Source organism: Falco naumanni, chromosome 12, assembly GCF_017639655.2.
Source record: "Falco naumanni isolate bFalNau1 chromosome 12, bFalNau1.pat, whole genome shotgun sequence".
Classification (NCBI taxonomy): domain Eukaryota; kingdom Metazoa; phylum Chordata; class Aves; order Falconiformes; family Falconidae; genus Falco; species Falco naumanni.
Genome location: NC_054065.1, coordinates 5176920 through 5182919, shown reverse-complemented (window position 1 = coordinate 5182919; position 6000 = coordinate 5176920).

The window sequence follows — 6000 nt, the reverse complement described above, 5'->3', positions numbered from 1 at the left end:
TATTATAAAAGCTTCACTTTCAGAGGTAACTTAAGCACTTAAGTAGTAAGTCTTACTGGCTTACAGTGACGTTTACACCCTTAACTGCCTTTAGTTACCCTTGAAATAAGCTCTAGGCTCCAGCATTTTCGCTGCTTGTCTGACTGAGCCACCAGATCTCCCAGACAGGGACTGTTACCTCTCACTCCACAGGGCTGGGTTTTTACATCCATGCCTAAATCACCAGCACCTTTGGGTGCCAGTGCATTTGAAGCAATAGCTGGCCTTTTTTTTGTGGGGCTGACACCGCATTCCCCGTGGAGTTAAAGCTCCTTTTACTTGTGAAAGACACAAAGAAAAGCAGCCCATCATCTTGTTGCCAAATCATTCTCCATGGGAGATTTGATTTGAAACTCACAAAATACCAGTATTTATAAGGAACTGGCCACAACGTGATCATAAGAACATACCCCACCCTTTGATCTTGGCACTTTAATGATTAATTAGTGCTAAAGTACTGGAAAAATACCTCACTTGAGGCAGTTTAAAGCTTCTCTTTGTATAGATAAAAACTATGACTCACATAAAAGGATAACCCGGAAACGCAAGACCAAGAGGGTAGGATTAAAGCAGGAGCCTCTGCTCCCATGCAGATGTTTGCCCAACAGGACAAACTGGAGAATCTCTTCATCTTCAGGGACTGTTTCCATTACACTGCCTAGACTTTCCAGTCCATGATGTGCACTGCAAGGAAGGCTAACTGTCAAGGCTAACTGTCAATGTGGAGGGAACTTCCTCCCTTAGAAAGATACTTTAAAGAACCATCACATCCTATGGCAATTTGCAGAAAAGTAATCCTTGCCTCGGGCGTTTGAAAAGAAGCCGTTTTCCCCTCCCGCTGTCGCAGCTGCATGTTTAAATGCTTCCAAATATGCTTCAGGGTGCAAGTCCCACTACCACCAATGCTCAGGACAAAGCATAGCGTGAAAGGGAAAGCTTCTCCTCGCTTAATCCTGCAGAGTTCACACATACCACACCAAAACTGATACTGACCGTACCAAACGCAAGGTACCAGTTATAGCACTGGCTTTCACCCTTCCTGTTTGGCCAGCTGTCTATCCCTGTGCGTGCAGACATTCAGGGATGCAGAAGAGGACAAGAGCACTCAGCCTAACCAGAAATGGTTTCTGTGCCTCCTCAGCCAAAAATGACTGCAATGTGGAGAGTGCAGAACCAAAGCTGACTGTAACCTGTCTCCTTTCAATGACCAGATCCCACCAGCACAGGGCCTGGGACAGGGCAGTGCCTCCAGGCTGGACTTCCACCACTGCCTGCTAGTGTGTGCAGTCACACTCCAGTTCCTGGAGAGGGACCGGCGTACAGCAGCTGTACATGGCCTGATAAACACTGAGACTTCCAAAATAAAGGGAGCAACACAGAGCTCTTTCCTTAAGCTGATTCCAGCCAGGTACTGCAAACACCTTCTGATTTATGACAGATTTGGAACAGAACGCATGGAGCCTGCTACTTGCAAAGTGCCACTGGAGTTGACTGTTTTGGGGGGACAAATTTCAGGAAAGGTTTGTTTGGGGTCCCTTCTATATGGGAAATTTAAAATTAAATATTTGACGCTGATTCACTACAGCATTGAAGAGCATGTGCCAAAGGTGCCCTAAGACCAGTAATGGTTTGGATACTCTGCACCTCCATCACCCCTGAGGGCAGCCAGGCTGTTGGACCTCAGGAGCAGGCACCATCCATTACGGCACAGCCCAGAGTCCAGCGCTGCAGAGGACCAAGAGCACACACCACCAGAGGGATAACACGTCATTTGGCCTGATTTTGAATCTGATACACAACTAAATGCTGTGACATTTTCTGGGATTATTTTTTTCTTTTATATATTCTGTTCTGTAAACATATCCACAATAGCAAAATTTTGGTCTTCTGCACAGGGAAGAAAACAAACATTGATATAGCTGACCCTCTCACAGGAACAGAAAGGGACAGAAATTTCAGTTTTCACATCCAGTTTGCCAGTGATTTTAGGACTTGCTTCTCCATACATTCAATGTTTCCATCCATAGCATGGGTGTGGGATAACCCTTAATTGATTTGCTTTGAGATCATCACATCAAAGGTGCCCTTGAAGTACAGATCATTAGTGTTGTATTGGCAGTAAGTAGAATTTTAATATTAACTAGCAGAGCTACTGGAATTGCTCTCGGTGGAACCTGAAAGGCAGAAGCATTGGCTGGACTCTGTCTTCATTACAAAAATTGAAACTGAGCACATGTCCAGTAAAAGGGCAGCTAAACCTCTGAGGTGAATCACAGCCCATGGTTAGGTAACCTAGGGCAAGGCCAAATATATTATTATATACCCGCGTCACATGAAACAGGAAAATTGTTTTATGGTTTTGACATCCAAAACCACTTGGCTTTAGATGAATTCCACACAACCCCCAAATTGAATCAAAACCTGAGGTAGCAATAGAGAATTCATAGCCTGTGTAATGACAGATCTCTGCTCCCAGAGCTTTGATCCCATCCCGGTTAAAGCTGAAGGGAAAGGCTGATATAAATAGCATTAGCTGGAAAATAAAAACTCCAGCTAGGAGGATTTCTGAGCATGCAACACTAGTTCTGCTGGGAACTGTGGAGCAAGCAAGGATCCCCTCTTCCCTCAAAACAGGGCATTTGCCTGGGAAAGGTGGAAACCCAAGGCCGAGTCACTGATCTCAGTCAAGCAGGGTCATGGCTTGGACCCTGAATTCCCACATCAACAGGTGTGTCAGACACTGGGCTGGTGCCTACTCATACACAGAAATACGAGGCTACGAAAGGGTGCGTCCGTCTGCTTGCGTGTACCTGTCTGTCGCTATCCCTTCTTTTCCTCTCCTCCTTCAATTCCATCTTGGACTAAAGGTCTTATCCCTTCCAACAACCTGTCAGAAACCAAACTACTTCTAGGGAAAATTTCAGCTCAAATGATAAAAATAGCAGCATTTTCTAAAGACAAGAGAAAGAAAGATGCTTAAAAAGTCTAGGGATAAATACTTGGAGATCCTTATTGCTATGTACACAACAGCAGCTGCTAGAGCTCCCAAACTTGGATGAAAATTGCAGGATGGAAAATGGAATACACAGATTAATAAGAAGCAGTTGTCCTGCACTGCAAACTAAACAAAGCAAACAAGCCAAGGGAGAGAGTACAGGGAAATATGAAGTTACGTACAACATTAGCTTGTGGCTTTGCCATCACCCTCATCACAGACAAGGTGCTCTGTCACTCACCAAAGAAACTACAGAAGAACACAGTCACCTCCAAGCCTGATTATCACCTTACAAAAGCACAAGATGCCTGTACAGAGCAAACACAGTTTTTAACATCGGAGGAGAAGAGCAGTGATGAGGGACACCAGCAAAGGTGAGTGGCAGCAGGACTGTGCAAGCTGTGCTCACCTTGTCCTGGCAATCGTCAGGGGAGGCCACCGGCTTGATCCGCTTTCAGCTCTTCTGGCTACAAGGAGCTGACGGGAGGATGCCTCCTGGCCAAGAGCTGGCCTTGGGAGTAGGGCTGCGCATGGAGCCCTGCTTCAGCCCCGTTGCTTGTCCCATGCACTTCCAAGCCACCCATTCCCACCTCCCCTTGGCAGCTCCTTCACTGACTGTGATCTGAGCTTTGGGTCTGGAGTGAAACCTGAAGTTCTGGCAAATTCCTCATTCTTCTGGACTTCAAAGAGGACACCTCTGCAGGTCTGGGAGTCAATACTGAAAACTGGCCACTGCTAATAAAACACAAGTTCTTTGCCCTAAAAATATTTAGCGGCACATACAGAACTGGAGTAAACAGAGACACCACTTCTTAATTCAGCTCTGAGCACTGTTTACCCCTTAGGATATCTAGTAATGTTTCCTTCCAGGGGTAACTACTAGGAGATATCCACGCATCTGCCTGGCTTGCAAGGATGTCAGGAGAAAAGCTCTCAACAAAGAGCTGTATCTTACATCACACCCTAAATGCAGGCAGCCTCAGGGCTTTGGCATACCTTTGTGAGGAGCAAATTCCTAAGTCAAGGGCTGTCTGCGCAGGAACACCCTATCCTCCAGCACCAACACACTTAATCCAGAGCCTCATCAGCCAGAACTTCCCACCACCCACAATTCCTGGGTGATGGAGTGAATTCTGTTTATGCCCAGCTACACAACTGGCAACCAAGTAATTACTTCGGTGTAGCCCAGCAGCAAAAGCAATGGGGTGAGATTCAGAGAGCCATTTGTGGCCATGTCACAGCGGCGTGTTTTTCAGTGCTGTAGTTCCCCATATCTCTCTCTCAAAGCAGGGGTGGGGGCTGGGGGAGTCATTGCACGCTTAGCACATTTGTGAAGTGCTCTGAGACTTATAACTAAAAGCCTGGATCCACTTACTTTTCTTTTCATAACTTAATAAACTGGGATCTGCCAGTATTTCCAGACACAAAATCCATACACTGAGTCTTTAGCTCAGTTTTGCAATTTTGGTGTTTCATATTCTAGGTGTTCTTGCATATTTCCTTGTAACAATTTCAATTTAATAGTCCCCTGTTTTGTCCTGGTTATCTTCAAGAGACTTATCAGAACAATCCAGACTGGTTTTGTAAATTGAAGTACATATTGACGGACAAGATGATTCAGCTGGACATAATTTTTAAAAGGAGTGTGTGTGTCCATTTTCAGTTATTTTTTTAGGCTCATTCCAAAAAGAAAGCCAACCTCTACCCTGGAAGTATTTACAAAAATGTAGATGTGGCACTTGGGGACATGGTTTAGTGGTGGACTTGGCAGTGCTGGGTTAACGGTTGGACTTGATGATCTGAAAGGTCTTTTCCAACCTAAATTATTCTATGATTTTGGGCAGGTGGAGGAGAAAAAAAAATGTGTACCAAAACATGCGCTGCAGAATCAGGCTCATTTTGTCTGGCAGAAGGCTCTGCAGTGTCTGAAAAAAACAGAAGGAAAGATTCCCTAAAACCAGAAAAACCACAGCTGTTCAGCTCCTGGGCAGACCTGATGCTGGGAAGACACTGCCATTGCTTCCTCGCTAGTTCCACACCTCTGTTACTGGAGGTCTCAACAGCAACCTGCCAGAAGGTACCACAAGCTACCCAAAAACCACACTGTGAAAGGCAAGAGGTGAATCGGGGACCCTCCTGCCCTGGCACACCAGCCAGAGCGCACTGCCCACCCTGCATGCAGATGGAGGTGGGGAGGAATGTGTCCCTTTGGGCTGTGCCAGGCAGACTGGTTTGGTGACCGTTTCATTTGCTTTCCCCTGGCCCCTGTGTGCCAGGTGCTGGCCCTCATAACCCCCGTCTGTCCCCATGGTGCCTGCACAACAGTGCAAGCAGCTTCTGTGTTTTCGTTATGATCATAATGAAGAAAGATGATCTTATGGCCACAGGTAAGGACTAGGCATTGGTATCTATGTCCTATTTTTGGCTATGCTGGTGGTCAAATTATTTAAGCTTTCTATACTCCCTTGTAAAGAAACTTCACAATTGGAGATCTGAAATTATCCTCCTTCCTCTCCTGTTTGAATTACATATCTGTCAAGCCTTTGCAAGATGCGAAGGCATTGAAATTCCACACAAATACGCCTGCAGATGCTTTTCACTGGATTCTATACCTAGATGGTCCCATTGAAATGCAAATATCAGGCCCTTTCCAATTAAACAAGGTACTTGTTCCTATATGTCAGATAACCTAAGCTAAAGGAAGTAGTGCCTACGGAAATCACCATCCTATTCAAAACTCTGCTAGTATCTTTCAATGCACCTGGAAAGGAATTTTCGATTACAAAGTACCTGTGCGACAGGAAGCCGGAGGGATGTCTCCACAAGCGCATTTCCGTGCTGTCTCCAGGTCTCAGGAGCTCCTGAAAGGAACCAGCATGGCCATAACCTGCCCCGAGCTGGCAGAGGAGATGGAGGACCCCAGGCACCGCAGGTGAAGGGAGCAGTCACAGCTATCATAGCCTGCT